The sequence below is a fragment of the Narcine bancroftii genome, chromosome 7, assembly GCF_036971445.1.
Source record: "Narcine bancroftii isolate sNarBan1 chromosome 7, sNarBan1.hap1, whole genome shotgun sequence".
NCBI lineage: Eukaryota > Metazoa > Chordata > Chondrichthyes > Torpediniformes > Narcinidae > Narcine > Narcine bancroftii.
In genome coordinates this window covers 180060920-180085516 of record NC_091475.1, presented here as the reverse complement: position 1 = coordinate 180085516, position 24597 = coordinate 180060920, and the positions used below count along the sequence as shown (strand labels likewise).

Sequence of the window (24597 nt, the reverse complement as noted above, 5' to 3'; positions counted from 1 at the left end):
TGTACTGTAAGACAGTGGTTGGTATTGAAAATGACACCTTACCAAAGATATCGTGGTAAATCAGGATAGATAAAATGAGAATGTACTTCACAATTTACAAAAGTAGAATGATTGAAACATTGATAAAATAAAACATTCCACATGTTCTCCTACCACATTTTTCCCTCTCCCTGCCCCATGCCTACCACAGCCCATTATCCAAGTGCATTCGAATACACAGATTTTTAAAGTAATTGTATTGTTAGCTTTCTACTCAAAGGCTTATTTTAAACATCAGTAACATAGTTGTATATGCAAATTTATGTTTAACATTTCTGATTATGAACACCGTTGATATTCTCAAAATCCTTTCAGATACTTAAAGCAATTTAACATTCTGTGTGTCAAGCATTCAATTATGAATTCATAATACTGAGAGTTAAAGCATCAGATAAGGGCTTGACAGCCAAGAATATGTTTCTTCTTGTGTTCCTAAGCAACCCAATAAGACCTGCACACCAAGCAGGCTCTTTGGAGAGTATCAAACCCCATATACTTAAGACTCAAGAACAACAGGCCATGGAACACAAAGGAACAATAAACATCTCTTCTCACCAATGTTCACTGAACTGTGTAATCCATTTAACTAACCAATAGTAATTGTACATTAATTCATCGGGGGAACTTCTTTAGAATGTGATGCAGCTCCTTTGAATGCTCTCATGATATTGACACTTTGTAAAATACAATGAGCAAAATATATTTTTATCAAAATGTGCAGTTGTGAAATGTTTAAAGATTAAAAATTGATTGAACAGATCATTAATTGCTTACTGGAAATACAATAGAAATAGAAAGTGATTGAAGTGTTCAGAAAATCAGATAATAAATCAAGGCAGGGAGATAATTAACCCCTCAGATTTATTACCATAAGACGTTTGAGTTGGATTAAGGCCATTCAGCCCATTGAGTTTGTCATGCCATTCCATCATGGCTGATTTACTATCCTTTTCATCCCCATTCTCCTGCCTTCTCCCCATAACTCTTGATTCACTTCCTAATCAAGAATCTATCTACTTCTGTCTTAAATATACCCAATGACCGCCTCCACAGCTGACTGTGGCAAAAAATTCCATAAGCCCCTTTTCCACTGGCATCCCAGTTAATTCGCTGTGCAGTGTCCTGGGATAGGAAGGCCTTTGTGCCATTTCCACTGGGACACTAATTGCTTTTCCACTGAACACGCTCATCCCCAGGGAACTGAGTGTTCTACCTTCAACTGGAAATGGGTGACCTTCTGCTGTCCCTTTTCCACTGGTTTTATCAACAAAACGGCATCAGCAAACACCATGGATATGAGTAGGGGTAGAGACGGTTAATCCCCGGCATGAAATGACGTCATTTGATGCTGGCGTTTGGACAGTGTTCCTTTTCCACTGGACCCTGTCCCAGTAAATTTCCAGTTAATTCCTGGGACAGGGTTGTAGTGCATGTCGAAAGAATCAAAGGTTTGTTGATCCAAACCTTGTTGAAGGCTTTTATTAACTAGAAGACTGGAGCGTATCACATGTAGGTCGACCAGTCCAGAATGATCTGGGTCTGGCTAGGAGCAACTCTTTAAGACCTGCCAGTAGGTGTGACTACACTCTCAGCCAATCACAACCATCCTATACTATAATATATACATATACACATTGGTGATAGAATCCGTACTATCACAAGGGTGTCAGTGGAAAAGGGGCTAAAGAGTCACAATCTTCTGGGAAAAGAAATTCCTCCTCATCTCTGTTCTACAGGGATTTATTTTTGTATTCAGAAGCCATGCCATCTGGCCCCAGGCTCCCCTACCACAAGAAACAAGATCTCCATTAACTAATCTATCCAGGCCTATCAGCAGTCGATTAAATTTCAATGAGATACCCCTTCATTCTTCAGAACTCCAGCGAATGCAGACCTAGACATTTAAAAGACTTGTAGATGGCACATGGATGTAAGAAAAATGGAGGATTATAGGTGTGAGGGAGGGAAGAGTGAGATTGATGTGGTGAAAGTTTATTTTGGTTGACACAACGTCATGGGTTGAAGGAGTGTTCAGTGTTCCATATTTCATGACATCTAGTAAAGCTAGATATATTAAGTTTCAAAGAACAGATGAGGTTCACATGGAACAGGATGAAAACATTGTGACCGTTATCTTTAAAGGATGCTGGTGGGATGCATGTATTTCCTTTGAAGGCAGTGCAGAGGAGATACTGGAGTTGACTTTGAGATGATGGATGAAAAATTATTGCTCGAGTTGGGACTATTTTTATTGAAGTATAAAAGAATGAAATATATGAGATTGTGAGGGGATGGTTTTCCCAGTGATAAAATCACTGGGCATGGTTTCAGAATATGTTGTCACCCATTTCAGCTGAAGATGTGGTGGAATTTCTTCTCACAGAGGGTGTGAATCTTTGGAGGTTAAGACATTGATTTTATTTAAGGGTGATGCTGGCAGACATTTGCACTGCAAGAGAGTCGAGGAATATGAAGAGAGAGTATAAAAAGGTAGTCAACATTGGATCAGGATGCACCTATTGAATGTTGCAGGAGATCAAGGCCAAATTGTGTTTCTTTTCTTTTAAAAAAAAATTTTATTTAATACTCCATACATGCAGTAACTACAATTATTATAATAATGCAGACATCAAAAAAGATCAAATTGATTACATACATGATGGGTTTCAGCCCACCCCAAAAGCCCTCTCTCCCACCTAACCTTCTCCCAAAAAAGGAAAAAAAAACAAATAGAAAAAAGTAAAAAAATTATGTGTTGAAAAGATAGGAAAAAAAAGAAAGCAATGAAGAACGTATGGATGCAGAGAGAGATGTCGTGCAATACAATTCATCAGTTCTAACACAAACATATAAAGGAGAATTCTGCAGGGCTAGAGGGACAAAAAGGACATCACTACAAATTTAATCCCATTATTTGAGTGTACAGGTGCCAAATTTGCAAAAACATAGAATATATATTCTTTAGATTGTAAGTAATTTTTTTCCAAAGGGATAAAACTTTTGAATCTCAGCATGCCATCTTGGCAATGTTAAAGATATATCCAGTTTCCAAGTAAGACTCTTGTTTCTTTATGACCAGTTAATCTTACCATGGTAACCATGATAATATTGACCACAGCCTAATTCCCCATTTAGCAACAATATTTTCTGCAACACCAGTTATCTAAGTGCCTGAGTGACCACTTTACAAAAACCTGGCCTTTGTAACTAAATGTTATAAAATAATGAAAAATGGAATCTTGCTTAAATGAATCCTACTTACACATTTTCAGTGGCCCACTTACACATCACATTGTTTGCCAATGTTCCAATGTAGGGCAAACCCAGTGGTTTCGGGACAGTTGGTGAGAATGCTTTGTGGAGGGGATTGCAAGGATCTGTGACCCACAACCTTGAGATATCTTTGCTCAGAAAGGCTGCAACTTTGGTTCTGGGCTGTCTGGCTGACAAACATAAATGTGGCAAGGCCAAGAGGCAGAGGTGCCAGAGGTTCTGATCCATTCTCCTCAGGGTAGTGTTTCCATGTGGGATGATGGATTCCTGAATCACTGTGACATCCTACAAGCAACTTAGAACACAGTTCTGATGATGAGTGCAGAATGTTGGCGAGGCAGCAAGATGACCTTGTGGGGTATCAGTGTAGCACCGAGATGGATGTTGCCTGTGCTGCAATATCAGCAATGTGTGACACAGTTAGGTCAATATGTGACTCGCCACTATCTCTACTATCGAGAGGATATGTTCTGAGACAATTTCAAAGTTGTACTCTGACTGCTGGTGCTTGCCACTGTGCTGCAGATTGACAAATATTAATGGGCTGCCAAGTCGGTCTTTACTAGTCATGCTACTGTGCTGCAGAGTGGGTCTTCCTTGCTCACTAACATTGAGGTCTGGCTCAAGGTAGCAAGCAAATTGGTACAAGTTTCAAATGCACATTCATAATCCAAATCACGCACTTATTATTAGTCAATTATTGTAACCAATAAAGAGAAATGTGCATCTCTCTGGTCCAACGTGCCATACCGATATGTGAATCAGATTTCCATGCAAATGCATTTTCTAACAACTGCCAGCACAATTTTAACAAATTGACCTTTCACTTATTGTTCCATTATGACTTGAATTTTAACAAATTCTACTTGATATTTGGACAGTTTCAATTTGTGTCTTATCCCTGTAATGTTCCCTAGTAAAAATAATTCTGGGTTTTGTGGAAATCGAATTCCTGTAATCTGCACTAAAAAAAATTACCCAAAAAGGTTTTATTTAGGACATGACCAAGTAGAATGTAAAATAGTTCCTAATTTGATGATGTAATGGGGGGGGGGGGGGGGCAGGAAGGACATATTATACTGACTGCTTGCTATTGGCTATGGTTGTAGAGATACTCCACCCTACTGGTATAACAGATGGAGAACTTTTTCCTCTGGCCAGTTTAGAAGCAGCTGGTGGGGAGACATTTTGATCTTAGCACTAGTGTGATAGCTTTCCAGATCATACCATTGCTGCGCTCCACTTGACCATTACCCCGAGGGTTATAGCTTATAGTGTGACTTGTAGCTATACCCGTGGGTGACATAATTCATCATGAAGATATTTTAAACGGTCTAGTTGCAGACTTGCACAGGTCATGCGAGAAGGTGTGTCTGAAGGGTCATTGAATTTTCCTGGGCGATAGAGTTCAAAGCTTCCAGCAGTACTTCTTGCCAGTGGCTGGTGGGTTTCGGCCATGACAGCAGCACAAGTGCAGGTTCTGGATAGCCCTTTTAGTGCGAGCGTGAAAGCATCTTCGCTCTTTCCTGCTTGTTGTTTTCAAAAACACAGAGGGCTTCCTCATTCGTTACACTTCACCACACCAGCTTCTCCCTTGCCTTGTTCTATACTCACCTGAACACTGCAATGGAAGACTTTGCAGGACTTAAAGTCACATAATTTATCCCTGTTCATAACAATCTTCAATATATCTGATCCCTTTACGGGACCAAATTTTGAAAATTTGATTACCCATTGAACATAGTATAAGCCTGCTATGAATCAAAGAAGTATTAGGAGATAAGCCCACCCCCCACCTTGATCCAATATCTCTATTTATTTTATGCCAAATATTTATTAAATGTTTTAGCAAAGGGGTTTCTCACTTTCCATTTATTAATTTCATATCCCATTTGTATATAAAATCCTCTGCCATTCTCTCCCCTATTTTATCCAATTCTATTTTTACCCATGCAGTTTTATCTCCTTCCTCAAAAGAGAATGTAAGAAATCTCATCTGTGCTGCTTGATAGTAATTTTAAAAATTAGGGAGTCGAAAACTTCCCAATTTATATTTCTAGGTTAGTTTTTCTATGTAAATTCTTGACGTTATTACCCTTTCAAAGAAATTTTCTGGCATATTTATTTAACTCTTGAAAGAACCTGTGAGATAATGGTATGGGCAGTCATTGAAAGAGGTATTATACTCTTGGAAATATATTCATTTTAATACAATTGACTCTTCCCACTGGTCCATCTATTTAAATATTCTTCAATCTTTTTTAAGTAAAGATAAAGTAAGAATATTTTTAAATATATATTCTATTGCCTTTGGATCAAATCGTTGGCAATTTGAAGGTGAAAACAGAATGGGGATGTAAAGATGGCTTCATTTCAAATGTATGTGTGTAGATGGAGGTAATTTAGCTAGTTCCTTCCTTTCAGTAGAACTTTAATATTTTGATGGTTGTCATGGTTATTAAACATGGCCAGGTGGACAATCACTTGCTGACGTGCACTGCTCACAAATTCTGACTTGTTTTACTCTTCAGTAATTTACTTTAGCTGCAATTCTTTCTGAACTATCAGATTTAAGATTTTAAAATGCTGATTTTAAAATACTGATTTAAAACATTGAAAATGTGAGTTCACTAAGACAATCAGGACAGTTACATGAGAACAGAATTCAAGCAACTCTATTATAGTAGAGTAGTTCTGCATAATTAAAATGTAGAAAAAATAAAAATCTTGGTCATATTGCACCTTTTATACTGAAATTCAAATTATTAGATTAAAATAATTATGCCAATTCTAAAAGTTTTCTTTAGTTTTCTGTGTCTTAAACATCTGAAGCAGAATATTCTATTATGCAATGTTTTGATATGTAGATTCATCAGAAACCTAATCAGTAAACTCAATCGGATACTTTGCGTGTGCAAATGGCTGGTATAAGGCCTGGGCTCTGATGTGGATGTGCATAGAGGTGAGTGGGGGTGTGTAGTGACATCAAGTGGCAAGCCAGGTGATTTCCTACAGTGCATTTTGATATATATGGGGCTGATCTGCTGAAGCTAGTCGGAACTGGAGGATTAAGGCCTGCTTCTGTGTTACTAGATGCTCAGCTCTATGGAGAATCTTTCTCAAGGGGAGTTCCTGCTTTCTTAATGTCCTCAGTAATTGCCCCATTTCACCCAACACCTGATGTCTTCCATGCTCCCTTAGCTCCTTCCTTATGCTTTTCAGCTGCCTCCATTCTTTCAGTGATCTCCCCATCCCCTTCTGCATTCATCACTGTACACAGAAGTGTTCAATGCACAAAAGTGCCAGAGGAATTCAATTGGTCACGCAGAATCTATGGAAAAAAATTAGCAGTCGACATTTCGGGACTGAAGCCTTCATCAGGAAAGGCTGAGGCTCCAAACATTGACTGCTGATTGCTTTCCATGAACGATGTATGACTTGCTGAGTTCCTCTGGCACTTTTGAGTACTACACTAGTTCAGAGCAGATATCAGATTTTGTATTTCATATTTATTGACAGAACATACATGACATCACATAATGAATTTCTTTTTTTCTGCAGGTGAGACAGAATTACTATTTATTGGTAGTGCAAAAATTACACAGTGTATACATGAAAACAAATAAGCAACTATAAACAGATACTGAATGTAAACAAACTGACAGTGCAATACAGAGAGAATAAAAAAATATAAAGTGCAAAAGAGTCCTTAAATGAGTCACTGATTGAATTAATTGTTGAGCAGTCTGATGGTGGAGGGGCAGCAGCTGTTCCTGAACCTGGTGGTGTGAGTCTTGTGGCACTTATAACCTCTTTCCTGATGCAAGAATAGAGCATGTGCTGGGTGGTATGGGTCTTTGATGATTGCTATTGCTCTCTGACGGCAGCATTCCCTGTAGATGCACTCAACAGTGGGGAAGGTTTTGACTGTTATGTTTGGGCTGTATCCACTATGTTTTGGAGGGCTTTATGCTCAGGGGTATTGGTGTTCCCATACCAGACCGTGATGTAGCAAGTCAGCATGCTTTCCACCACACATCTATAGAAAGTTGCCAACATTTCTGGTGTCATACAAAACCTCCATAAACTCCTGAGGAAGTAGAGGTGCTGACATGCTTTCTTCACAATGCCATTTGTGTGTTGGGTCCAGAAAAGATCCTCTGAGATAGTGATTCCCAAGAGCCCTTTCTACCTCTGATCCCCTATTGATCACTGGATTGTATACCTCTGGCTTTCCCTTCCTGAAGTCACAATCAGCACCTTCACTTTGGTGACATTGAATGCAAGGTTGTTGTTGGTGCACCATTCAACCAAGTTTTTAATCTTCCTCCTAAATGCTGACATCACCTTTCTTTATACAACCCACTGCACTTGTAGATGGTGTTGTACAGAGCCACACAATCATAGATGTAAAGTGAGTAGAGCAGTGGGCTAAGAAAGCATCCCTGTGGTGCTCTGGTACTGATGGAGATTGTGGAGGGGATGATCTTACGAATCCACACTGATTATGGTCTGGAGGTGAGAGCCTTTAAAATAGGAGATGGTAAAAGATGAAAATGGAAAAAAAGGAAAAAATGAAGTTGCTAGTTTTTGAGAACAAATGTTGCAGAATGATGTATGCGATACAGTGGTCTTGTCTGCCAGCAGAAATGACATGACTGACTTATAAATCTGAACAATCAAATGTCTTTAATCAGTGCATGAATGCAGATATTACGGAGGATGATAATGTTGATGAGATCTGCACTGATTTCGCCAGTAAGGAAAGTTGGGCAATTGTACATCCAAAGTAGGAGCCTCTATCTGCTAAGTCTTCACAAACAGCATCAAGCAATAACCTGAGGAATTTTCACAACCACAGGCTAGTCTCCTCAAGAAATGTTTGTACTTTTGACGTTCAGGAGGATGTAGCTCCAGGTAATGTGATTTAATTTTGCATTATTAGGAGCCTCCCATAATGAATATTGCCAGACATAAAACGGACTGATCTTAGTGTTATTGCGCCATGTTTATTTATTTATTTCCTTGGCTCATGACAGACAGTATTTACCTAGTGATATAAAGGTACAATTTATTTTGACTTTTCCATAATGAATTCTTGATTCTATCACCTATAATATCAGTTACTAACCTTTTGCCATGGGGTAGATCTGGAATTGTATCTTTGCATGAACTGGGAACAAATTCTGATGTGTACCTGGATTCGGATTCATTGTTTCCTTGTGCATACAAAAAAAAAGAATTTTATTCAGCGTAATTAATTATTATTGCAAATCAGTTATTATGATGGAGAAACGACATTTAAAGGATGGATGTAGGAAAGCAAATGTGTTTTTTAAGAAGAATGCTTAAGATTATGTTGAAATTCAAGTCTTTAAGTTATGAAAATATATTCACAAAAAACTAATGTCATTTGCAGAAAGGTGATTGAAGAAAGCTCTTTAAACTGCTCGGTTGCATGCACTATATAAAATAAGGAAGCTGCTTTGAACTATGGAACTGTATAAAATCAGTGAGATTCAAATAAGAAATAATATAAAAAGAATGACATTTATTCAGATAATGGAAAGGAACCAATTATCTAACTGTACCTGAATTGTAAATCAGATCAGCTAGTAATAAAGGTTTTTAGAATAAGAATAAACAGAGAGAGGATATACTTAACACTCCACGGAATGCAGAGCACGAGAAACATTGAACTTGAAAAAGATTTAGCTAGTTAGGAATCATTGAATTGATCATCAGATATTGTGCATTTTTTTTCTTGACGAGCTTTGGAATTGGGCATTTCAGATTAATCAGGCACATATTTTGCATGAATTTCTCTCTTGATTAATTATTTAACTTTCCTCTTTGAAAGGAATGAACACCTTTGTTTCATTTCACAAATTTTGTAAATTCCTTTCAATCATCAGTGTGTAAACAAACAAACAACAACAACAAACCCACACATTTATTCTCCATGGTTGAGTTTGAATCATCCAACAAAAAAAAACTGGCATCTGCTGATAGTAAAGTTATCACCACCTGATATTTTTCATCAATGTTTAGGAAAGAGTTACATTCATCATACATATAATTTAAAAAATCCAAGAAAATAAATAAGTTATTCACAGCTCAGATTTCATTTTGAACTGGATTAACTTATTGTTTGTAAACAGGATCAATAGAATATACTTGAACCTTTACCAATTTCAGAATATTTCTCGAAACAAAAGTTTTCAAAGTGAAGCGGATGTTTGGCTTTGTATCATTTGAGAGTATACCTAATGTTTTCCTTCATTCAATCCAGGCACCACAGTTGGCTTAGTAACAGCTTCTGCTCTGAATTAGGGAGTCAATGACAATCTGCATGCAATACAAGAAGATGATGGGAATGGACTCGTTATTCACCCAGCTACTGGAAATGTTACCCTCACTTGTCCTTTGGACTTTTGAGTCTGCAAAGTATTACATCATCACTGTGAAAGCTGCAAATTCAGAACAATTCCGTGTAATTCGGGTTTACTTCAATGTGCTGGATATCAACAATAACACACCAGTGTTTGTCCCGATTCTTACAATGTTACTATAATGGAAAATGTTCCCATTGGCACAAGTGTCTTAATCCTGATGTGACTGATGCCTGATGAAGCTGAAATGTAGATATTGATTTCTCAAATTTGCTTGTCTTCCGACTGTGACTGGAATGTCCATTTACAACAGTGCAATGAGGCAAAACAGCAGTAAAACTTTGAGGATGGGCAATAAAACAATTGATGAAATACATATAAATATAAACTTAACACACACTTTCCTTAGTGTTCAAAGCTATTTCACAGTGAAGCTCCATTTTTTCTGTTGCGTTATTTATGAGACAAGTTAGACAATGTGGCAGCAGTAAATAAGCCCAGGGGTTGAAGGAAATCCAGAAAAAGGCAACAAAACAATGGAACTTTTCTCCAATTTATCTGCAGGAAATCATATGGAAATCCAGGCACTCATAAAACAAGGCTCTCTTTGTACTGAATCGGAATGTTAATCATCTTATTTTTTTGGACACTCCCCTGTACAAGACTGATGTCACACATTTTTTTTGAAGAATCAATTAGTAATGCTCAACATTCACAGAGTTTATGTTGAAAGTGCTTCTGCCCAGTTAATCACACTTTGTGAGGATATGATAATGTGAAATCGGCCTGCTTAGTGTTCTTTTTCCCAGAACCAAGGCTGCCTATTTCCATACAGATTTAATTGTAAAAGCACAGACTCTGGGTAAATTAGAGAGTGCAACATCATAATTGGTGTGTGTATGCCAGGGATATGTGGAGTAATCCTTGAGCAATGCAGATTTCGTGTTGGTGCTACTGAACTGTGTCACCAGGATTTACCTAAATCTGGAATGCCTGGAAAACAAATTGCTTGACGGGGAGGTTAAACCCACTCACCAGCTCATCTGAAAACTTAATAATGAGTAAAATGGAGAAGTGTGGCTTGAAAAACAAAGAAGAGATTGTTGTATCAAAATAATTAAATTCTTGGGTGTTTGGGGAATCTTAAGAAGTATTTTCTAAAAAAAATTTCTTGAGAAAATTGAAGTAAATCGACTGTGGTGCAGAGTGATCATTTTGCTGGGATATTTTGAGAAGAAGATGAGGAGAGGGCTCAACCACTGGATGAGCAGCCTGAACTGGAGAGGAAAGGTGAGGTGCAGGACCCTGACTGGGGTACCTGCCTTGCTGAAGTCATTAGGAAGATTTCCCATCTCAACTTCTCATAGCAATGATCGACTTGCAGATTATATTAGCACTGATGTAAAAATTGGTGGTGTTTATTGATAACAAGCAAGGTTGCCTTAGATTACAGAATGATAGGGACCAGCTAGAAAATTAGGCAGAGCAATGGAAAATAGAAATGAATCCTGACAAGTGCAAGATGCATTTTGGGAAGGGAAACAAAATAGGCTCGAGGGACTGTTGATGAATTGAAGGGTCTTTAGGTAAAAGATTCCCGTAAGTGGCAGCACAGGTGGGTAAGGGGCATATTGATGTACCGGACGTGAGCTGCCTTCAGCTATATTTTCATTATTTTTATGATTTGGAGATGCAGTACATAAGTCCTTCCTATGAGCCCACACTACCAATTAACTCACTAACTCCATCTGTCTTCAGAATGCGGGAGGCAACTGGAGCACCCCAGAGAAAACCCATGGAGACATGGGGAGGACATGCAAATTCCTTACAGTTAGCAGTGGATTTCAACCCGACACTAAGTTTAAGATGGGAGATGAAGGTTTAGAAGGGATCTGAGAAGATCTGCCAGAAGAGATGTTGGAAGCAGGGACATAGAAAATGTGGATGGGTCCAATGCCTCATGAGTGTAAATGGGATTAGTGTAGATCGATACAGAAGATGGCATGCCCATACTGTACTGAAGGACCTATTTCTGTGCTTCATGACTAACATGCTGACTTTTAGTGACTATCCAAATTTCACATTCATTTGGCAGTGACCAGGAATTGCTTAGCAGTTGCCTGGAAGTCCAACTCCTACTTGAGCCCTGAACATTGGAACACAGAAATACAGAGCTGTTTTCCCCTGGAGAAAATTACCTACAACCTAAGGAAACAATATGGTACCTTTTTGAAGGTCTGGCAGCCCCTTTTGAATTACATAGGGGTGCAGTTGTAGTGTGAACTGCTGTGCCTCGCTGCCCTGCCCTGCCCTCCCAATTCGCCCCTCCATTGGTGAGGAATTGGAGGGGATCCATCCTATTCTCGCCAGGGAAAGCTACAGAAAAAGGAAGGCAGCCTATGTGTTGGCTGCCATGACACGACAAACCCATAAATCCCCAAATATAAGTTTCATACCATTATTGTGTGTTTGTCATTGTGTGTAAGTATAATTGGTTTGGTGTTGAATCTTTAATGTTGGTGGGGGGGAGGGGGGAAGGGGATAAAAAAGAAACCCTCAAACTCCATAAGACTATAAGGAATTAACAAATATGAAATGTAATTAATGTGGGTATCGCTGATAATGATATTGATGGTATTGACAATTGTTGGCGTTGTGTGAAAAAACTATAAATCATATTTTTAAAAAATGTTGTGATAGTCCATAAACAAATGTATCTTCCTTGGTGTAAAGGTTAAAATGTATCTCATGCTCTCATGCACACCAGTTTTAAGCTTTGTGGTTTGATTTAACATATTTTTAAGCTGTCTTCTAGCAACATCTTTGAGACCGGGTCATACGACTTGCTTGAGAGATAAAGATGCTTGGTTTAGTTTACTTTTCTGCAAAAAGTTGGAATCAGAAAATGTGCCAACATTCTTCTATTGACCATCTAACAATATTCTAATGGCTTCTAACAACATATACAGCAACTGATAATAACATTGAAAATGTTTAATATTGTTTAATAAATTTTGGGAAATTCAACTCAACTTTAGTACAAATTTGTTTAAATGACTCATAAACAACAACAACTTTTCAGATATTCTCCAAGCAACTATAAAGGAAAGTAGTCACTACACTTGGTGATCATTTTTGGACATAACTCCTTAGAAAATAACCCTATACTATTTAATCCTTAAGAAGCAACCTATTCTCATGGCAACACTCTGGTCCCATCTTGAAAATATTACAAGGACTGATCCTAACTTGTATGTAGTGGACACATCTGCTACACATGACTATTATACTTGATTGGCAAAGTCTGAGGTGGCAATCCATAAAGCATGGCACTGTGGCAGTGCACATTGTAATGCATGCAAAGCAGCTCCGTGTTTGTCACGGCCACCCGATTTTGCTTCCCTCATGGGCACACTCGGCTGCATCATTACGTCACTGCCAATGCAGAGGAGGGACTTGACGGCACCTTATAAGGCACAATGCGGGCTTTTTCAAATAAACCATTGGAAACGAAACTGACTCCAGCGTGTAGTCTCTTTTCTCATTTCCCCCTCATAACTACCGCTACAGTTGGTGACCCCGACGAGCCCAGACAAATCTGGACTCTACATCATGGACACTGCAGCAGTCAATGCAGTGGCTATGAAATTACTGCCTGACTGAACACTTCGCCCACGCACTTGGTTTGGGCAAGCAGAAGCACAATTCCACCTTCAGCAGATCACCTCCGACTCAACAACATTCTACCATGTCGTCAGCGCCCTCTACGAAGAGACCGCAGCCAGAGTGGATGACCTGATACACAACCCCCCCCCCCCCCCAAGGAAAGTAAATACCTAGCTCTCAAGAAGGTCCTCTTAAGTACTTTCAGCTGTCCAGATGCCAGCGTGTTGCCAGACTCGTGCACCTAGACGGCCTAGGAGACAGAGCACCATCACCCTCATGGATGAAATGCTCATGCTGGCAGAGATCCACAAGCCGTGGCCTCATGTTTGAGCAGGCTTTCCTGGAGCAGATGACATACAGCTGTTATTAGCAGATGAGGATTTCTTGGACCCATGCAAGGTCACGGCCAGAGCAGATGTCTTGTGGTGCACAAAATGTACCGAGCACAACCACACCCAACATGCCAGTAGAGGCACCAAACACTACCTGGTGCTTTTATCATCAATGCTGGGAGGCACAGGCACAAAAATGCAGGAAACCCTGTTCGTTTCTGGAAAATGGCCAGGCCAGCCGCCGCTAATGGCCATGGTGGCTGGCCACATCAATAGCCTTCTGTATGTCACCAATAAGGTTAGTGACCGATGGTTCTTGGTCGACACGGGTGCCAAACTTAGTGTTATCCAACCAACTGCACTGAAGACACGAATGCGACCACGAGGTCGCAAACATCAAAACCTTCGACATGTGCAACGTGCGAATACAGCTCGCCAATGAAAGTTCTGGTGGAATTTCACACTAGCTGCTGTGGGCACATCGCTCTTCAGTGCTGATTTCATTCAGGTGCACAGCCTGCTGGTGGACATGAAAGCTAAGTACCTGGTGCATGCCCGGACTTTCCAAACTGTCTTACTCGTGCTAGCGTCACCTGTGGCCTTAGCGTGGCCACAGTGAGCACCCCTAAGGATGAGTATAGCTGCATCCTCAGACCGTATTTCGTAGTTGTGATGAAGGGTCTATTTCTCCATGACATTTCCAAAACATGCCTGGGGGGAAAAAAATGCAACATACTTGCTGAGTCATAGGTATCTCTGTTCCAAGTCAACTAAAACTGATGGAGGAACATCCAGAAGCCCATCAAAATCTTTAACAGAAGCACAGGAAGAACACTCCAGTAACATCAGGAATGTACAACAAACATATCCATCACCCAAACACCCCATCAAGAATCCAGTTGATTCAACTGTAGATCCCACACAGAACTCCTCAGTGAAGTCAGAACCTACAGAAGTGCAAAAGAACCAAGTTATCCTTGGCCCTGAGGAAAAGGTTAATGAGAGGAAGGCTGGACAAACACAAATATGCCAGCAAGAGCATGATCCCATTTCTGAACATATTCAGAACTATGATGATGGGAAATTTACAAAGGCAACATGAAAGACCAGGTAAGAGTGAAGATTGTGAAATGGTAATGATAATTTGATAAAGGAAAGGCTTTTTATGTGCTTTTAAGCGCACAAAGCCTGCTCTATCATTCACATTGCCTTCTTCTTTCGTTGTTAAATGGACAAACAAAATTGGAAGAGATCCCTTCTAACCACAGTGCATTACATTTTTTCCAATGTGGAAGTATTTCTGGGCTTATGTCCACCTACCTGAAATGGCATCAATTTTGTCTTTCTAGAAGCCAAGAAAAGATTTAAGATGACAGAGATAGTGATCCAGAAATGGCTTCCCAATGAAGGAGCAATCAATTACCCATGAGCAATTGGCTGCAAAGAAATTGCTGGCTTTAAAACTAATTCTATGACCAAAACAAATATTTACCCTAATCTACCAAATACAATTTACACCACGTGCCCATCTTGTATTCGTATGTGTGAGTTCTTGGACAACACGTGGATGAAGGAAAAGGTTCTTTACTTTAAAGTTGATGTTCTTAAAAGGGCAGTTCTAGCTGCACAAATACCTTCAAGAAATTTTGTTCCCAGTTTTTACTGTGCACCTTTTATCCATTCTGCCAGTCACTGTCTTTAAAAACTCCATTATACAGATAAAAAACAAATTGGCTTAATAATTAAGGATTACCATCCTTAATTATGGACAGATGGCTGTCCTTAATTATCCATTTAATTTCTAAAAGCTTTCTAATTTAATCTCAAATAATGGAATATAAGAATCCACCAGCATTAAGTTAAGTGGTGACCTGGTTTGTCCTTCCACTGGGTGCTCTCTCTCTCTCTCAACTGGATCTTTAACCAGATTCCACAATGTTGACTCATAAATGGCCTCTGAAATAGCCAAGCAAGACATTCACTTGCACTCTTACCAACCACTAATTTCAAGTTTGCCATCTTCTTTGATGCATTCTGTGCTTTTTCCAATGCTGAGGCTTACTGCTCTGTTTGGTAACATACTCATTTATTCTCTTGATCTAATAGCATTATTAACCATTCCTATTATTCACAATTGGACTACTGCTTTTAGATTTTTGTGTTTTAAATTGATATAATTTTGTTTAAACTATACATGTTCAATTTCAAAATGTTAGCCATTGTTATCTTTTTGTCATAATTTCTTAATCTACCAAATACAATTTACTCCACATGTTTCATCTTGTATTTGTATGTGTGAGTTCTTAGACAACACATGGATGAAGGAAAAGGTTCTTTACTTTAAAGTTGATGTAAACAGAACCATGAGGCAGGCCATGAGGCTGCAAGCCTCCATTACAGATACTACATACTGTGAGTCCTGCTCTGTGTGTCAGCCCCCTGCTGGCAGCCAAGTCAAATCAAACAGTAAGGCATTGCCAGTTGCATTGCAACCATGATCACTATCATTACACTGCATGCCTTCATTTTGTTTGTATTTAAATTCTGGTTTCAGATTGAACTAAAACATTTTTAATCTTTATATTGTGACAGAGTATATAGAAATATTTTGGGGAGATAAATTGGGAAAGGTTAGAGTAGGTTACATACAAACACTTTAAAACAGATCTTAGTTGAAATTCTGGAGACTTCATGTTCACAGTGACTTTACAGAATGCCCATCGAGACTTCATAAATAGGTGTTAATTGGACTGATGTTGTGGAATAAATGGACTATTGTCTTTAAAGCAACAGAGGAGACATAGTGGCTTCTCACACCTTTTTGCAGGAGCTTTGAAGAGTGCTCAGAGAGGTTACTGATGGGTTCTTGCTTACCTAAAAGCAACAGATGAATGAGAAGGCTGGCTCCTATTGTTTCCTGGAGAAGGTCATGTGGTTTTGCAAGCAGAGAGAGTCAAACAGGCTGGATCAGTCTCAGAGAGAGAGAGAGAGAGAGAGACTGGGTTTCAACCAGCAAGAGCAGCTGGAATTGAAACAGAAGCTCCAGTGTGGAAGATGGCCTAGTCAGTTCTTGTGGTTCATGCAAGAGGAGAGGACTGGCTGTCTAATTTTTCACTTGGAATAAGAGAAACAGAAAGGAACTCTGTGGTTACCTGAAAGAAAGAAGTTATCATCTGGAGAACCCTGATGGGGCAAGTTTCATCAGCAAGACACTGAGGTGACTGATGGAAGTACCTCATTTGTGGATGTCCTGGAAGAACACATATCTCTCACTGAAAACCAACAAGAACCTTCCTGAGCAGTAACCATTTACCTTTTGAACACCAAAGCCTGGTGAACTTAATAAATGCTAAATTTTGTCACAGTATAAGAATTGCCTGCAAACAGTGAACTTGGAGGAATGAGAAGTGAGATTGGACAGTGAACCAAAGAACTTTTCTGAACTTATATACACATTACATACACATGCGCTTAGAATTAGAAGGGGGTTAAGTAAGTTAATAATAGATAAATTAAAGTGTGTTTCTGTTTTCATGTTTAAAGATAATTAAAAGCAACTTTTGTTTAAGTCACCATTGGTCTTGGTGAACATCTATTGCTGCAGTGTTTTGGGATCCTTTTGACTTGTAACAATATAAAAGTCCATTATTTTATGGTCCTCTCCTTAAAGCCCCTTTAAGAGCAGCTCAGTGGCACAGCTGCTGTCTCACAGCCCCTGAAACCCAGGGTCATCCCTAACTTCCACTGCTTTTCAAGTGTAGAATTTGCACATCTTCCTGTGACTATACGAGGTACTTTGGAAGCTCTAGATTCCTCCCACATTCCAAAGATGTGCTGGCTGATAAGTTAATTGCCACTTTAAGCAGGTGGTTGGAGAAATGAAGGGGGAGGGGATTTGATGGGCATAGGAGGATAGGTTACAATGGAATGAGACTGACAGAATAGCTCTGAGAGTGCAATTTTTTGTAAGAAAATTTGCAAGAAAAATAAAGGTTAATGGGTGTGATGTAGGGAAGGATTCTATTATGGGGGAATGGGTTTACTCAGATTGGCACATCAGGGGTTGAAGGGCCTGTACTGTGCTGTAATATTCTATCATCTATGTTCTCTGTAGTTGGCAGAGACTCAATGATTTCTTTCTGTATAATTTCAGAACGTTTCACGATGAATATGGAACAGTGTTAAGTTCCTGGAATAGTCATTTTGAGAAGTTGAAATAACATTCTAGAGACACAAGTTTTAATCTTGCCATGGCAACTGTCTCTGAAACAGCACAGAGGAAAAAACAACTAGCAATCATGACCACAAAAATTGCTAGATTGCCCTTCTAATTCCTGGGAGTCCACATATTGGAGGACCTCTCCTGGAGCCAACATATTGAGGCAGGCGTGCAGAAAGCAGACCAACACCTTTATATTCTGAAAATTCAGTGGAGATTTGATATGTTGCAGAATATACTGTCAACTTTTACGGAGGTATTGTGGAAAATATACTGACTGGTTGCATTGCAGCCAGGAATACAGAAGGCTGTGGAAAGTAGCAAACGTAGCCAGACCCATCTTTTCAAGACCTCTATTTGAGGTGCTGCCTCAAGAAGGCAGCCAACATCATAAAAAATGCTGATCACTTCTTCTCACTGCTATCTTTGGGGAAAAAAGTACAGAAGCCTCAAGTCCAACATCTCTAGGCTCAAGAGTCATATTTTCTCCATCACCAATCAGTCTCTTGAATCTCTCCGCACTCCCCTCATCATAAATGATTCCAGGACCACATAAAGACCCATCTGCACTATTGCACTATTCCATACACTGATCATTTTTCTTGCATTGTCTGTAACGGTGAATATTTATTATCTATCTTTTATATTTATCATCTCTTTCCGTACTTTGGTAATCTTATGAATGCCATTGCAGTTCTTTTTTTAACATAAAGCCCCTGTTTAGCTACAGCAGGTAAGAATTCTGGTGCATATATGTACTTGTATGTATGACAAACATCATTATTTATCATATTATGGCAAATGGGGATATTTCTGATTAATTTTTGTAGACAGCTAGATTTGAGGTGAATCTTCCATAACCGGTCTGAGCTGCAGTCGTATTGTATTGGTATCAAATAAGAAAAAGTGGGACACCATTACATTGAGAGTAAGAAGGGTAATATTAACTATGAATGAATGTTAGCTCTGCTGATGAAGTCTGGTGTATCAGACTGCCCGACAACATCACTGACAAAAAGAGCCTTCAAGTGAATCATGGAACCATTACTATGAAAAAGAGCCCGTTTGGCTCCTTGACTCAATTCCAAGTGTTTGTCAAGCAATCCTGTGAGTCTCGGTCCCACGTTATTTTACCACTGGCAGGGATAGCTCCAGAAAAACAATTAGGACAGGGAAGAGTTCTTTATAACAGATGTAATTTTTTTTTATTGGCAAGCATCCATTAATGTCATTTTTGGGAACTGTAAAAATTTGATCCACAGCAGTTGGCAATCTGGCAATCTTGGTATCAGGCAATTATGGTAGCATCCATTTACTAAAAATAAATGATGGCTTAAATTCTACATTATTTAAAAAATAATGAATTATACCTGTAATATTTTTAAGAGGTAATGGGTTTGGCATATGTATTGTGGTAATGAACAGCTAGACTCAGAAGAGTGATATTATTTTAACACAGTGTTGTGGTTCAACAGGGGTTTGTTAACTTGGATGATACACGTGCTGTGTATTTGATAACAAACTGAAAAAAATTATACAAAATATTTTGTTAAAAAGAAGGCACCCATTTAAATATGTTGAAGTACTGCAACTTGTATATTACAATGGGATTGTATATTAACTCCAGATAAATTCAGACTAATTCACCTTGAAGATAAAATCGTAACACAGAATTTTTCAGTTGAAGAAGAGGTTAGTGTTATAAAAGAGGACAATATATTGAAACACTTATCAAAGATCATCACTTGAAAGCAGTTATTTTTCTGTGTTTTCTACCTGCTGGATTTGGATTCCAACAGTAAACTGACTTACAAGATTGAGCAAGGAAATGAAGATGGCTAATTTTCACTCTCAACAAATGGAGAACTCAGCCTACTGCAGTCAAGACAAAGAAGCTGAGGTGGAGTAAATTATACTAGTGACTGCCACAGATGTAGGTAATGCACCAACTTGTGGCCCAATGCATGGATTCATGTTTGTTTCTACATTTTCCCACATTGATAATTTATTTGTCAACATTCTCTCTCTCCCCCCCCCCCCCCCCACACTCTCTCTCTCACACACACATAACAAAACAAAAAAAAAACAAATTAAGACTTACATACTGGTACTTTTGAGAGTCGAATGACACACATTTCTGATGGATTCAGGGAAAAAAAACAAGACCTTCTTCCCATCACTATGGCAATATAGATGGTGCAGACTCTTGGAGTAAAAGCAGGATATGGATATTCTAGAATGTGCCTATAGTCATTAACATTTTTAAACATTTTTGTCTTCAGCAATAGCCATAAATCATCATGTTCTGGGGTCTTCTCTGGGAGCCTGCACGTTTATTACTTGCATGTGTGGTAGCCACCAGGAAAAAGTTTTTTCCTGTTTGTTGGTTAACATTTGTTTATGACTCATCGAGTCCACGCTGCTGAAGATCCAGCTGCGCTGGATGGGTCACGTCTCCAGAATGGAGGACCATCGCCTTCCCAAGATCGTGTTATATGGCGAGCTCTCCACTGGCCACCGTGACAGAGGTGCACCAAAGAAAAGGTACAAGGACTGCCTAAAGAAATCTCTTGGTGCCTGCCACATTGACCACCGCCAGTGGGCTGATAACGCCTCAAACCGTGCATCTTGGCGCCTCACAGTTTGGCGGGCAGCAGCCTCCTTTGAAGAAGACCGCAGAGCCCACCTCACTGACAAAAGGCAAAGGAGGAAAAACCCAACACCCAACCCCAACCAACCAATTTTCCCTTGCAACCGCTGCAATCGTGTCTGCCTGTCCCGCATCGGACTTGTCAGCCACAAACGAGCCTGCAGCTGACGTGGACTTTTTACCCCCTCCATAAATCTTCGTCCGCGAAGCCAAGCCAAAAGAAGATGACTCAACAGTGATGACAGGTTTCCAGCTGACTGGCTAAGAGTGAGGAATATCTGGTGGGCCTCGAGCTCATTTAAAGTGAAGTTTCTTTTTTCTGCTTAAAGCAAGATAAGGGAATTTAGAAAGAAAAATGGAAACTGTTGGTAGTCTTCCCCAAGTCAAGCATCATCTGTGGAGAGGGAAATTGAGTTATCAACTCAGGCCTAAAGTACAGCATCAGAGTTTAGAAAAGAACTGGAGATGTGAAAAGGTGGAAAATTCCTATCTTTTGCAACTTGATCAGGTTGAGTAGGTGTGCTGACCTTGCTCCACAATAGACAGGGGCCATATATCATTAGGGCACTTCATTTACATTAATTTTAGGCCAAGGGAGCTGACAAAGATGCTAGAAAAAAATGTATGGAAAATATATTTTTGTAACCTTTCGGTCAAATTTTATTTCAAGAATGTAAGGAACGAGTGGGAATAAACTCCAAAGCCCATTAATGCTGGTTTGAAATTGAGATTATTTCTCAATCCTTTCTCCATGTATCCATCAGTCTTAGTCCTGAGTATACTCGGTGTCAGAGTACAACTAACCCTTTGAGAAAAGGTATTCCAAAGATTTACCATACTTTTAATAAAGAAAGGTATCCTCCCCTGAGTCCCACATGCTAATTTTTTTTATCCTGAGAATGTGCTCCTTGAATAGGCTCTCCAGTCAGAGGAAAGAAGCTCTCAACACCTCCTCTATCAAAATCACTGATATTTCATCTCTCATTCTCCTGAATTCCTGACCTTATTTTATTCAATCTCTTCTCAGTGAACAGCTCTATCATTCTGGAAAGATTTCTCTGATTCCTGTACCATCACATTACTGGAAGTATGTTTTTCCCTAGGCTGCAAGAGCATCTGTAAAATTTATTGCTTGATGTTCCAAAGGTAGATTTTTGAAGTTTTCTTTACTTACTTTGTTGCTTGCTTTCCCTGAGAGGGCTAACCCAATATTGATTATAAGACTCTATTAGCTGTTGGTGATAGTACAGATCTATCACCAATGTATATAGTGTATATGGTTACAGTATCTAGACTGTGCTTACAGCGATTGGCTGAGAGCTTAGCCACGCCTACTGTCTGGGCCTTAAAGGGTTGTGTCCCTAGCCAGGTCAGATCATTCCGGACTGGTCGGCCACCTGTGAAGAGCTCCTGTCTTTTGCTAATAAAAGCCTTGGTTTGGATCAACAAGTCTTTGATTCTTTCGACGAGCTCTACACTGTTAAAAATTAATCTGGTTTAGGAAACACGGCTACAAACAACTGCAACCTCAGTCAAATAGCCAGTTAATGGTTAGAAAACAATGTTTGAGATCCATAATTCATCTGTCTGGATTTTCCTCCTAAGTAGAGTTCTGATGGCATTGTCTATCCACCAATCATTCTGTCTAAATCCTTGTCCTCCTTTGTATTCCTTTAGGGTTTATTAGATACACAACCATTGGGAGTTAGCAAGGCTTATGAGAAAACTCCAGCAATTTTGCAATGGAATTGGTAAGAAGGTGTATGGAATGCTTACCTTCATTATTCTTTTGTTCTCTTCATTATGCCTTGAGTTAACCTTAGTGATTCCCAAAGTGGGTGCTGCTTCCCACACCACCCACCCCCGGGGACAGTGGGCAAAAAGGGGGAAGTCAGGGGGTGATGAAGTAAGAGTGCAGTGAATGTTTCTTGATGATGTGCTCTGGACAGGACACGTGCCACATTCATGTCTGCAAGGCCAAGGCTCCAGGTTTGTAAGAATTTCAAATTATCTTCAGGTCGTAATATACATTTAAATTTTGGGTAAATACACTGACCCCCTCCCACTATTTTTGGCCCCAATAGCAGATCCTGGCCATCTGCCTATCGAGCTCCCAATGACTGATCCTCACCCCTGCCGCCCACCCATTGAGCTCCCAATGGCTGGTTCTTCCCCTGATCACCTGCTCATTGAGCTCTGATGACTGATCTTCATCCCGGCTGCCTGCCCATCAAGCAACCAACAGCTAATCTTTGTCCTAATTGCCTGACCATCCAACACCCAACGGCTGATCCTCGCCCCGGCCATCCGCCCATCCAGCACTCAACAGCTGATCTTCGTCCCGGCCGCTCACCCATCCAGCACCTGATGACTGATCCTCACCCCGGCTGCCCGCCTATTAAGCTCCCAACAGCTGATCCTCGTCCTGGCCGCCCGCCCATCCAGCACCTGATGGCTGATCCTTGCCCCAACTGCCCATCCATCGAGGTCCAACACCCTGAAGACAATGTAATTATAGTTGAGATGTAAATTTACCTTTTCATATTGCTAAATAAATTGCCTTCGAAAATTTGAACTGTGAAATACATATTTATGCTTATATATAATGTTAGATTAGTTGTTTGAAATTCATGGTAGACTTAATACCAAGGAGTGTGTATTCATTGTATGGGGTTGGGGGGGATGCTAGGGATGTGGCCTGGGAGCCAATGGGGTAGCAGCCCAAAAAAGTCTGGGGACCACTGGTTAAAATTGCCCCTTTTTTGTTTTTTTTTAACCAAAACTTCACAATTCTCAGCATTAGGTTTCATCAGTCACATACTATATATCCTTGAAATGTTTTGCCTTTAATTTTACTATGTGTCTGAGTTTTGGAAATTGTACTCTGCTTACCCAAAATACTAACATATGGGTAACTCCTCTGTGCATTCATCTCCAGTCAGAAAATGGCATTTCACCACTCTCTGGGTTCATTGTTAACCAATTTCATGTCCCTGCTGCTACAGCATCTGTTATCTAATGGGCATCAATCTTGCTGACATGCCTATCACCTTTAGAAGCTTATATTTACCACATCAACTGCATTTTCCTCAATAACCACCACTGTTAACTTATTAAAAAAACTTTATTACCTGTTAGATACAATTTGTCTCCACCAAACCCATACTGGTTTAATTAAATCCGTATTTTCAAGTGACAACTACTTCTGTTCTTCATTATTGTTTCAAGAATCATTGCCATTGCTGAGCTTAAACTGGCTGGTTCATTGTTACTGGTTTTATCCTTTCAGCATATTTGTGTCGCATTTGCAATTTTCCTTTTTCAGGCACCATCTTTGAATCTATAGATGTTTGGAAGATCGTAGTCAAGGGTTCTGCACATATTTAATTCCCTCTGGACCAAGTAATTTATCCATTTCAAGTGCAATGACCCTTCCCACTACTTCCTCATTATCAATCAGATGGGGAAATGTGAGGCTGACGTTACCAAATCATTATGCCAAGACATTCCATCACTCTAATGTCCTGGTGCTTGTTTTTTTTTTGTTGCCTTCTCCTCCTGCTCTTGGTGCCATTTTGATACACAAGTAGCTAGCATGACTTACACCAATTAAATTTCTTAATGTGTAAGATTATTGGCTGTTTGAAGAATGGGGTTTAGTTCCCTACTCTTAAAATCTAAAACTCTCTTATTCTTTGTGCAGCAAAGCTAATTGGAAAAAAGAAAAGCACTCTGTCCACAAATATATTTGAGCAGCCTCTGGAACATAAATTGATTCAACATGAATTTGATTAGCTCCAGTGTCCTAAGCAGTCAAAACCATAATAATTTAATGACCCAGTAACCAAGAGAACTCTGAAACCCCTAATCAGCAAGAGTGCACATCCTCGCTGATTAATTAATCAAAGCAACTAGAAAGAAGCCTGCAGGATCTGTCTAATGAGGAAAGTTCAATGTGTTGAAAGCCATCTCACTCATTGCTAAATGTCTTAAAATTTGCATAAAATATAAATTCATGTGTGAAGA

At 39.5% G+C, this 24597-nt stretch overlaps 1 protein-coding gene across 1 annotated transcript in view; it reads left to right on the top strand.

The window, feature by feature from the left end:
* katnal1 (katanin p60 subunit A-like 1) overlaps positions 1 to 9620 on the top strand; it is a 122774-nt gene extending 113154 nt beyond the window's left edge. The window contains exon 12 of the transcript XR_011342272.1: positions 9605 to 9620. The gene's annotated coding sequence lies outside the window, so the exon portion shown is untranslated. The remainder of the gene's footprint in view (positions 1 to 9604) is intronic.
* The last annotated feature ends 14977 nt before the right edge of the window (positions 9621 to 24597 follow it).